The sequence below is a fragment of the Typopeltis vanoorti genome, chromosome 9, assembly GCF_054136105.1.
Source record: "Typopeltis vanoorti isolate ZY-2024b chromosome 9, IOZ_Tvanoo_1.0, whole genome shotgun sequence".
Lineage (NCBI taxonomy): Eukaryota > Metazoa > Arthropoda > Arachnida > Uropygi > Thelyphonidae > Typopeltis > Typopeltis vanoorti.
Window position 1 is genome coordinate 90,851,026 of NC_143557.1, and position 12,528 is coordinate 90,863,553.

Sequence of the window (12,528 nt, forward strand, 5' to 3'; positions counted from 1 at the left end):
CCAAGGGGAAAATTACCAGTTTACCATTGATAACCTAGAATTTATAAATGCCACTTCCTTCAAATATCTTGGAATTTTGATTACTTGAGGTAATAAAATTAGAACAGAAATAGAAGCTAGAATACAATGCCACCAGTATATCTTATTTGCTATCTTTCAAAATTCTGTCAAGCAGAATTCAAACAGAAATATACAAGACAATTATTAGACCTGTTGTTTTATATGGAGCACATCAGACCAAGATAAAATCTTTGCACTCTTTGGAAATAAAATCCTCAAAAGTCTTTGGACCTAGAAGAGATAACACAACTGGTGAATGGAGGAAGACATCCAAGAACTAGATGAACTAAGTGATATAATCAACGCTTGCAGATTGAGATGACTTGAACATGCAGAAAGAAAAAATGGCTAATTCAATATGAAAAAACCTGTTGAAAAGAGACTTAGAAGAAGACCACAGTAGTGCTGAGACAATAACATTCATTAAAAACTTAGCTGAGATGGGGAATCCTGGACTGGAGTGAAAGAACCTCAAGACAGAAAAAGAATGGAAGAAGTTGGTACATGGAGCAAAAAACCTCAGAGTTTTATATAAGAAATATAAACGGAGTCATATAGGAAAATGATTACTATATGACTAGTGGGGCTGTGCTTCCTGTTTTGGTTGCTCTGCCAATCCCTCCTTTGTATGCATTTACTTCAGTTATTTCCTACCTTTTTTTGTATGAATGAGGGAGGGGAAGTACGACAACGTTCTCAATTCACAAACAATGAGGTCACTACTGCTACCACCATTAAGAGAGAATATTTACATTACACATGCTTTGCTTCTTTTCAAGATATTTGTTGCTTGCAATAATAAGCCAATACTAGTATCATTACTGGCTATGTTCATCTACAGTCAAACTTTTTTACTACCAACACGGACACACTGCAAGGACAATAAAAAAAATTGTTTAGTCATTGCAAACACTCACATACCAAGGTTAAATCTCATATGAATTCCACAAATGATGATGACAACAAGAAGTTATTATTATATAGAGAAATATTAAACAAGAAAAATAATGCTTTCCAATGTAATAGAAAAACTTGTAGAGGTCAACTGCTCTCAGTATACAAAAAAGCAGTTTATGAAATTACTTCATTGCAAAACTTATGTTAAAGTTACATCATGTTTTCCATGTGGCTACAAAAGATCTCGGTTTTAGAATCCTGTCAATCCAAAGAATCTTTAAAGCCTTTTCAACTGAAGGTGAGTTAGGCAGTCTCATATGGCAGTGGAAGGATTTTTCATTCTACAAAACATGAAAAATAGCTAAAGAAATGTCATCTACAGATTAGCAGGGGTTAAGATGGAATGTCACTAACATGCCTAATCTTTACTACTGTGAGGACATGACAACATCACTCCATAAAAACTACTTGAGTATAATTATGCCACAACCCTATAAATTAAAGATGCCAAGAAATTCTTGGTTTCATCCTTTATCCAAGTGTAAACAAACAAAGTTTGCACATGAAGTAACTTCACGACTGGGCTACTTCACATCACTTGCCTTAGTAACCCATAATGCAAAGCACATATCCTTACACACAATTATAATGATATGAATTATGGGAAGGACCAATAGCCAGACTGGTTTGAACCTATTATTGAGATCTCATCAGTGAGACCCAGAAGTGATACCAAGGTTGAAGTAATGCAGAAGTCATATTTCCACATACAAATAGTCAAATGATGTAACACCTTATTACTAAAATACTCTGGATTAGAGATAGATGTTGAAAGTTTTTTCACGAGCAAACAAAGTTTGCATGTGAAGTAACTTTGTGACTGGGCTACTTGTATATAGAGGCTAATGACTTCACATCACTTACCTTAGTATCCCATAATGCAACGCACATCCAAAAGGATGTGTGCTTTGTATTTGCAAAAAGCCTTTGGTTATATGATGACAAAAGAGTTTAGGCCTTTATTCTATCTCTCACTATATATCTATCTTTTCCCTTTCCTAATTGCTATCAGGCTCTCTTGCATTTTTGTACTAACTACTCTAGGCCTGTGATGAACACTGTATTACTTTTTTGCCTCAATAAAGGTCGAACTGGTCTGGGTAATGGCTCTTCATAATGCATAGGTTATATACACCTATTATGGGATACTAAAGGCAAGCGATCCGAAGTCATTAGCCTCTACATACAAGTAGCCCAGTTGTGAAATTACTTCAAGTGCAAACTTTGTTTGATTACACTTGGATAAAGGATGAAACCAAGAATATAATTTCTTTGGCATCTTTAATTTATAGTTTAACCAAGTGAAAAAACTTTTAATATGCCACAACCCAATGAAAAAAAAGGTCATAGATAATTTCAATAAATAAGAAACTTCATTGGGATATTAACAATACCATTAATGAAAACACATGCTTAATGATATTAAGTACAATTTTATGGTAATTTCATTTTTTAATACAGTCTGCCATTAATTAAATCATGCTAATTATACAGGAATGGTAAAAATAAAAAAGGTAATAAAAACTAAATATATAGCTTGATTTAAAACAAAAATCATATTGCTGTGGAAAAAGATGCTAGGAACTATCTGACAAAGACAAGTTAACATATGGAGATTAGAATTTAAATATGTCCACACACAATTTTACACTAATTACAATATTCATGGTTGTACCACTGAGAATAAAGGTCATTTGAGAAATCAGATATCAATGTTCTCTATAACTAATACATTTGCAAAAAAAACTTAGCCAAGGTTAAAAACAGAAATTATTAAAAAAAAATTAGCTAGTAATTTTTCAAAAATAAAAATAAAACAAAATCAGAGAACAGTATTACCAGAGCTTGAAAAAAAAGTACTCATCTATTTGTCTGCAACCAGTGAGAATTAAGCTGAAGGAGAGGAAAAATCAGGAGTCAGTTTTGTGTCAATTCTATTTCGTGTTTTATGTTAAATAGTTTTTTGTATTTTTTTTTTTTATCTTACCACACATAATATAGTCATTACAAAATACCTGTTGATTATCACTATTTTTTTTTAATAATTGAGTACAACCTTTAAGATGATAGGCACACACAGTGGCGGCTGGTGACAATAGAAACAGGCGGGGCCAGGGGCCAAAAATAACTTAATTTTTTTATATTTATATAGTGGGTTCTATTACTGATTTATAGTTATTATTTCTATTACAATATTGTTTAATCAGAATCCACCGATGCATTGAGCTATTAAATTTTTAAAATTGTTAGGACGTAACATATATGGGCTCAACGTATTAATAACACGAAAACTCGAAAAGATTTGCAGTTGCGGACATAGATCAACGGACTAGAGCAGTGGACTGGAAATCCAAAGATGCTGGTTCGACTCCAGCTGGCCGCCTTGAAAATATTTGAGTTTTCATTTTTCAAGTGTTAAAAAAAAGTTATTTATTTTATAAATCAATGTCGAAACTTCAGAGAAAATAAATTTTAAAAAAGTTAAAACTGTTTAATTAAGATTGACTAATAGAACCCATAAATATAACCACATAAAAGTCAAGGAAAAATCATAAATGTTATTTTTTACAAAGTAAACATAATATGTAGTACATATTATGTACTATACATATAGTGACATGATCAAAACATAATAGGTTTTCAATAAAGACAGACACTGAAAAAAATAAAGATACAGACAAGATCCAAAAATAACAAATTAAATAAGAACTACTGATAAATCAAGAAAAATAAATAAAATACAGGTTAAGACAAAAATATTTTTAAAAAATTAAGAAAGAAATACCTTAAACAAGTTATTTCTGTATCAAAGAAGGGGAACCATTGATATTTCTAGTCAGATGCACAAAACTTTTCGCGTATCATATATTTTATAATTTTCATTGACCAATATTCACACAATTATTATTTATTTATATAAATATTCTGCTCTTCTTTGTTTCATATGAGCAAATTTTTCGATTACTTTATGATTTAACTGTTGAATTTTTTGTAAATAATCCTTATGGATAGTACGGCTAGAGCATTCAACCAATCTTGGCCTGTCGAATTTCTTAAAAGTGTTTTAATACATTTTAGAGTGCTAAAACAATGTTCGGCATCAGCTGTGGAGACAGGTGTCACTAAAACAATTTCAATTAATTTTGACACTTTGGAAAGGTATCAACCAGTTTATTGTCTCGTATAAATCATGATAAGGCATTGATGTTAGGTAATCACTAAAAGTAGTATTTTCATACATAACAGTTAATTCTGATATCAACTTGTCTTCACTTAGCATTGGATAATTTCTTTTAATGTTTATTATGTGTTCCCTAGTTGTCTACTGAAATTGAAATTTTTAGGATCTACAATAAAAAAATGATTTAAATATTTCAAAGCTGCTGAATCTGTCACTAATTTCACTAATTATTTTGTTGCAGGCTTCCTTAGCATCTTCTATCAGTAATTCATCTGTCATATTGTTAATTCTTTTTTTTTTTTAGGTATTTCCTCGCGATCGTCTGGAACTGACGCAGGAATAAAATTGGCAATGCAATTCCGTACAAGATTAATGGATGATTTAAATTTATTGAATGCTTCTTTGATAGTGATACTGCTGGTTTTATTAGATTGCAATATGTTGTAAAGTACATTAACATGTTTTAAAATTGAATAAAAAAAAGATAAAAAGAAGTTGAACTCAATCTTCCAACGATTTTTTGAATCCAACCGATTCCCACACACTTTTGTCGTCCCATTCTTCTTCGTTTATGATTTTGTTAAAACATTCTAGAAGCTCTATTTTATTCTCTTTTATACAATTCACTATCTTGGAACAAAAATTCCATTGTGTTTCACAAACTCTTGGTACTTGTTTTTGACTAATTTCACGAAGCAAGTCATTTCGTTTTGGAGAGAATGTGAAGAACACGTCAAATCCACTTAAAGTAGAAAAAAATGTTCTTATTTGCTTATTTCGTGAACAGGCGTTTTTAAAATTAAATTCAGCTGACGTGCATAACAGTGAACATAATGGGCATTAGGATAACTTCTTGCATTAAACTTTGTACTCCATTTCGTGATCTGCTCATTACTGCTGCACTATCATAGGCCTGTGTGATTAATTTTTCGTTGTGACTAAAAGATTTCAGTTCCTCTTTTAATACATTTGTAAGTCCCATAGCAGCCCTATCAAGAACATCAATAAATGCTGGAAACCTTTCAACTGGTTGAGAATCTTTTAGGTAATGCAAAATAATTAAGAACTGCGAACGACAAGATACATCGGTTGTCTCGTCTGCACCTCAATTTCACTTTTAATTTCTTCTATATACACTTTATACATGCAGTCTAAAATGTCATTTTGGTTGGTTTTTGAAGTTTTTTGCTACTTTTGAATTTTCAAGATGATCGTTTAAAACACTATCTAATGCAACTGTGTATGAAACCATATCTAAAAACACTCCTCGATTGTTCGAATCGATGGTTTCGTCATGTCCTCTTAATGGCAGTTTGTGTACACCACAAAATTTTAGGCAGCCTATGATCCTCGATAAAGTATGTCTATTTTTGCCACTAATTCATTATGTTTCTTTATATTAAGACGATATCCAGTATTAATGGAAGATAACATGTTCATTTTACCAAACATTTGAAATTGCACTGCATTGTTTATATGAATTTTACTGGATTCGTGTTTTTGTATTCACTCGGAAAGATGTTTTAGATCTTTACAGCCACTGAGTGTCCACAAGCTCTTGCCACCAAACAAAACACAATAAAAACAGAACAAAGATTTTTTTTCATCACTCACACTAAGCCATGATTTCTTGTCAAACCAGGTTACATAAAATCTCGTTTTTTTTACCATCTTGTTAAGTAACACGCACATCTCTGGGTTGGTATGCGCAAAGTCTTATTTCCAATTTTTCTTCTAGACTTAATAACGAGAAACGTTTTTCCAATACGCTATCGATTTTGTTCATGGTTAAAATGTATTGTTTATGGACGTAATAAAAATTTAAACTTTAAAATAAATTATAACAAAAAACGACAACAATAATTAAACACACTAAAAACAATAAAACAGATCAACAACAAGAATAAATAATAAGACAATGAAAGAATTACGTGCTATTTACGTACAAATGCAGTGATTGGGCCAGACTAAACGGGCCCCAAAATAAGAGTTGTGCTCGGTAAACAAACATGATCACTAGTGCACATGCCCCGCACATGCCTCATACATGCCCTGTGTTCTACACGTATAAAATAGGGCCAGCCGTGGCTGACCCCAGAGACCGTACTAAGTCGCATTATACAATATTGCCACAAAATGCTACAGTAATTTTTTTATTAAACAATAAAACTTGTTGGAAATAGATCAAAAAATAATAATTACAAGAAACATAATTTTTAAAAACTACAATTATTGGGCTAGATATACAAATATAGGTGGGGCCCGGCCCCTATAGACGAGCTGTCCCTGGGCACACACAGAAAACATAAATTCAGCCAGAGAGGCATGTGAAGTTGTCTTCAAGGACAAAAAAATATGAATTCTATGGTGGATTTAGGAAGTTAGAGATAGTCATTTAAAAGAAGAAAACATTGAAAGTTAATATGCCAGTAAGTCAGGATGTACACTGATAAAATATAGAGAAAAATGTAAGAAAGCAAAGATATGTCTAAAAGCAGCTAAACAAATGTCATGGGAAAACTGGTCAGAATAAAGAAGATAAACATAAGGTGACAAAATGTTCTGTAGGCTATTGAAAAATGGTTTTCATGAAATATGAAGATACAGATATTCTAAATGTCTGGAGTAATTATTTTGAAAGGCTGTTAACAGAAACTAGAAGTGACTAGAACATTGGTAGGAAATATTGAAGAGGAATGCGATCAGGAGTACATATCAATATTTGAGGTAGAAAGCACCATTACAAACCTAAAATGCAGAAAGGCAGCTGGAGTAGATATCTGACCAGAAATACTCAAATATGGAGGTGCAAAAATGTTACTATAGTTACTCAAATAAAACAATGTGTGTAATAAACAATTAAGTATTCTAGGTAAGATTTATGCCATCATACTTGAGAGGAGGCTAAGAAAAATTGTCGACAGAAGCTTGAACAAGTTGGATTCAAGCCAAATAGGGATTGGGTCATTGGGATCAGATTTTTCCTTTAAGACACAGTTAAGAAATCATGGAAATATAACAAGGATCTGTACATTTTGTATATATTATATGATAACATGTCAAGAAAAAAGCAGTTCAAAATGCTACAATTATATGGTGTAAATTGGACATTATATTGAGCAGCATGCAGTATATTTTTGAGAGTTGTAAATCAGCATATAATATTGTAGGAGGTAGGGGAAGATAATTGGATAATATACATTTTACACTACCATATTATATAATTTATGCTGGACATCATATCGAGCTATATGCATAGCACATTTTTGAACTGAAAGTCAGCAATGAGAATTGTAGGAAGTATAAGATAGCTTGATGCTAAATCAAGTGCAAAACAAGGATGCCCATTATGTCCACTAATATTCATCATGAACAAGGGAAACGGTATTAACCTGATATCAAGATTGGAGACATTTAATTCAGCTCTTTATTTCATGCAGATAGCATTCTCTTAAATGAATTCAGTACATGTCTGCAAAGATTTCTTAACTACATTGAATAACAGCTATAAAATTTGTATGAAAATAAGCAACACAAAGAGACTACAAAAATCGGCAGAATCACTGAAGACATTGGTTACATCCTGAATGAGAAACAAAACATTTCAGCTATTTAGTTACACATTTTAGTGAAGATGACAAATATGGAAACAGATAACAGAATAAACAAAACTGTCATGGTGAGGAGCCAGATGAATACATTTATATGGAATAAGAGAAATTAGTCAGAACAGCAAACTAGCTATGTAAAAAAAGTTTTCAAACCAATTTTAATTTGAGGATCTGAAAGCCTGGTTAGAAAGAAATCACATGAGTATTGAGAAACATTTGGAGTGAACAGACTGCATCATTGTGAGCATTCATGAATATGTAAAGCAGATATAATCTCAGGCGGTAAGGTCACTTAAACAGAATGGGAGAATTCATTTCAGACAAATTATGGAGACATGTTAGAATTACTATAATTTCCTGATGTTTCAAAGTTCATATGATGAAGTATACATTACACACACACACTGTTACACCTGATATCTTGAGAATATAATATCTTCAGTTATCATGGTGTAACATAAGTAAAAATAAATAACATAAATAAAAACCCCTGCATAAAAGGAATAATTTAATTAATAAAATATTCTTGCATCCAGTATAAATTGAGTGAAATGTAAAGGTCTATTGTTTAGTTAAGATAACAAAAGAAAAGAATGTATTAAGATGTATTATGACTAAACAAGGAATTTGTATTTAATAAGTAGCTAACTAAGAATTAATATAGTAAGATTAAGAATGAAAGAGTTAAGTACATAAGTATAAAAGAACGAGTCATGAAATACGCTATGTAAGAGGCTACAGATTAAGCATTAAGTAGAATTCTGAGAAAAGGTTTAAAAGGGGGTTAAGATAGAGGCTAACAAGAGAAATAACGGAATATCGCTTAGGGCCTATACCCGGATAGAAACTTTGTTACGAGTTGCCGATCAAAATGACGTATGGCGGCAAAATGCTACCCAATTGGTAGACAGACGGAAAACAAGTAGGAGGCGGGAAAAAGAAGTAAGAAAGGGCGCTGTTAGGGGAGCAGCTATAAAAAGGTTGGTAACCCCCCCTCGAGGCTGTTCGAAGAGTAGGCTCTTTTGGGTTTAGGAGAAGACGTTTAGATAGTCAAGGAGGCTTGAGGCCTTTTTGCCTTTTGCCAGAGGAGAAGAAACGTTTGGATAGTCGCGGTGGTTTTAGTTTGGTTTTCTAGTGGATTTCACGGTGTTCCTGAGTGGAGAGATATGGCTTATATCCTCATGCCACAACAAGGAATCAAAGGTGAGCGGGAAAGCTGTTCCCGTATTCCTATGTAGAAAGCGAAATATACCATAGAGTCATAGGAAGCTGTGAAAATATCGATGTCCTCGTTTCGGATAGTACAGCCGACCGCGCAGATGTTTATATAGCCCTGAATTGCAAGAAATTATGCAAGCAAGTTCGTTCAGTAGAAGGTAAAGGCCCGTAAGTGAAGCTAAAGAAAGGTATTGTGAATTTTGTCTTATGTTAACTAGAAGTTGTTTGTGATAGGTACCATTGTCATAATACGGAACTGTTAAAGTGATTAGGGAGAAATTATAATAGGACTTTAGAATTTGATAGAGAGTGTTAAAAGTAAGCTAGCTAGTGTTGATAATTTGTGAATAATTAATTGTCCTAAGAATCTTGAGTGCCTACTATATTGTAAAAGGAAAGAATGACATAGTTGTGTGTTAATGAAGTAAACGGTTTTGTTAATATTGAGTTGGATTAGTGTGAATTGAGTAATCAAGTAGCCTGAGGAATCTGAATACCTAGTGTGATGTATAGAGGGTCGGAATTGTCATAGGTATGTGCTAGAGTAGTTAATGATTTTGTTAGTGTACTTGAAGTTGAATAATCTAATAGTGTGTGGTAATCTGATTTGTCCATGTTATGTGAATTCATGTTTTGTATGAAATTTTGTGGCGGCATGATTATAGTAACTTTTGTCGAATCATAGCCCATCTACTTGTATTAAGCTAATTTTAGTGTGTAAGTAATTTAGTTGAGTATTTTGATATGTACCATGTTTAGAGAAATAATAAACCTTTTGTTTAATGATAAAAAAGTTGTCTGATATCGCTAATCCAATGCACCGCTTAGAAACATTCGAGCCTAATCACGCGGGGAATTAATGATAAGAAACAGGAAGTTTAAGGAATTAATGTTGAGTAACAAGAAATAGTGTCACGACTGCAATAGTTACACTTTCAGATATTTGAATTCTTTTTCTCTGTTTATGTATAAAATATCCTAAACTAAATATCCCAAAGGGCGCAGTTAAAATACAAATACTAGGGATACTACGGGGAACAATAACTCAGATATTAGTAGAAAGTTTGGTGATGTCTTGAAAGTAGAAGTTAGAAGAACATAGACGAAGGTAATTTGTGAGACAAACACAAAATCGTAAGATAGAATAGGGACATTACAACCCCCCCACACACACACTGCTCAAAACAATTAGGGGATATTTTTATAAAGTTATAAAAATAATTTATAAATGTAACACATTTATTTTAAAATATTCTTAATATACAATAATGTAGAACATGCAACTGCATACAAAATCATGTTGCGACTTATCGAAACTTGTCTTAGTCATATCAGAATGTGGGGGTATAAAAGCGTGGCTTGTTGCGCTCACTTCAATTGTAAACTTGTGTCACCTACCATCCATTATTTTGTTAAAAATGGCAGAGCAACATGATATCTCAGAATCCATGGGCTTGGAGAGCCATTGGTCGATTAGAAGCTGGACAGACACAGCAAGTTGTCGTTCAAGCATGTCATGTATCTCAAAGCATAATCCGATCCAATCGAACATGCCTGGGATGCTTTAGGCAGATGCGTTTCTGCTCAAGTGGTGCCACCACAATCACTTCAAGTGCTCGAAATTGCTCTCACAGAACAGTGGGGAAATATCCCACAAGAACTGTTTGATCATCTTATCCGGTCCACGCAATCAAGATGTACTGCTGTTTTGGCTGTTAATGAAGACAATACGCCCTATTAAAAATTAACAAAAAGCGTTTTTGGCTATTCTTGTTAAAATTATTTCACACTAAAATGTATAATTTGTTAAATTTGTAATAAATATCGATTATTTAAACAATATCTCATCAATTACACCCTATTCATAAGTAAGAAATATTTATTCATGTATAAAATACACTTCAAATATTTTACTACACTACACAACAAACCTCCGGTCCAAGAGTATGTGTTATTGGAAATGGATGAGAGTGTCATTTAAAACTAGTTTTATTACATTTCAGAATGGTTTCTGTGATTAGGAATATTGGAAAAGTTAGTAAAAAGCAGAATTCAGGAATAGGTGTGCAGGAATATTTCTCAGCAGCTCACATTGATGAGTAAAGGCATGGCAAACCAGAGATACCCAAGCTAGACTTGATCTTACTTGGTACAATATACACTTGGTATATCATATCTGAAGACTGGTCTTCTACTCTTCTTTCCCTCTACTCACTCTTAGTTCTTAACCCCCCCCCCAGTGCTATTAGAGCAATTCAAGGGTGACATTTTCCTCTCTAACTGTAGTTTCCACTATCTACTAAAAAAGGCAAGCCTAGTTTCTTAAGGTGGCAGCCCCACCACTAGGATACCTATCATCATCAGTACACAATAAATAACGGAAAAAACTCACGTAGAAAGATTATTTATTAGTATAATTTTTGCCTGTGTGTCACAGGCACTCAGTACATTAAGCTCAAAATTAAACACTAACTGACAATTCCAAAAAGCGCCACCTAAGTAGCTGGTGTAAGATAACTAAAAAGGTCAATAACTTTCCTAAAAAAAAAAAAAAAGTCGTTTCCCATGTTTTCTGTCCAAACTGGACAGAAAACATGGGAAACGACTGCAACCTGGAAAAGGTTAAGAAACTCTGGAAAAAGAAAAACGTGGTGAAATATGCTACATGGAACATTAAAAGCATAGCACATAAAGAAGAAGAATTAGATAAATTTTTAAATGACGAAAATATAGAAATTACAGTTCATACGGAAACAAAAAAGAAACTTAAAGGAACAAAAGAAACAGCTACTACAATATCATATATAGTGGAATGGACAAACAAATACATGCAAAAGCTGGTGTAATGATTTGGATCCATAAATCAATTAAAGCAAAAATAACTCATTATACATACTGGAATGAAAGAATATTAGAAGTGCGATTAAAATTAAATAAAGAAAATTTAACAGTTGTTGGAGTGTATGCCCCTGAAGAAGATTTAATTTTAATTTCGTAACTTCATTTCGTATTCGAAATGAAGGAAATGAAATTTGGAGCATTAATAGAGTGAAAACCAACAGGAATAGAGATGGATGAATATGTTTTTTGTAAAGATAGGCAAGATAGAAAGGGGGAGGTAATGATTCTTGTTAGATGAATGAAAAATGTTACATGATAAATAACAAGAACATGAGCAAAAGAAAAAACCTTGAAGTTCTTTAGTGTTCAGGCAAAAGTTTGAAAATAAAAGCATTCATTCTCACAATGAAGAAATTGAAAGGAAAAAGACATCCAATTTCAAAGAGGAATTTTCTGTAAAATGTTATTTCTTTAGGAAATCCTTGTACCAGGCATGATTATATGCTGAAGAAGCCTAGAATGAAGAAAGTTATAAAAAAAAAAAAAAAAAAAAAAAAAAAACCCATATGTAATCAAATGTTTAGGGGACCAGCCAAGATATAGGCTAATTCCATGCTATAGGACGGATACAGGAATCACATGAACATAAAAGAGGTTAGC

General features: G+C 32.7%; 2 long non-coding RNA genes across 4 annotated transcripts in view; one reads left to right on the forward strand and one right to left on the reverse strand.

Annotated features, from left to right (window-relative positions):
• Positions 1-10,343, forward strand: part of LOC150103242 (uncharacterized) — a 76,259-nt gene extending 65,916 nt beyond the window's left edge. For both annotated transcript variants that reach the window (XR_016548792.1, XR_016548791.1), the window contains one exon: positions 4,503-10,343. This is a non-coding gene — a long non-coding RNA (uncharacterized LOC150103242). The remainder of the gene's footprint in view (positions 1-4,502) is intronic.
• LOC150103241 (uncharacterized) overlaps positions 1-12,528 on the reverse strand; it is a 134,821-nt gene that overhangs the window by 100,665 nt on the left and 21,628 nt on the right. Inside the window, exons 3-4 of one of the 2 annotated variants that reach the window (XR_016548794.1) lie at positions 10,426-10,761; positions 2,857-2,910 (exon numbers count right to left, since the gene is read on the reverse strand). This is a non-coding gene — a long non-coding RNA (uncharacterized LOC150103241). The remainder of the gene's footprint in view (positions 1-2,856; positions 2,911-10,425; positions 10,762-12,528) is intronic. The other variant, XR_016548793.1, reaches the window with a different exon arrangement.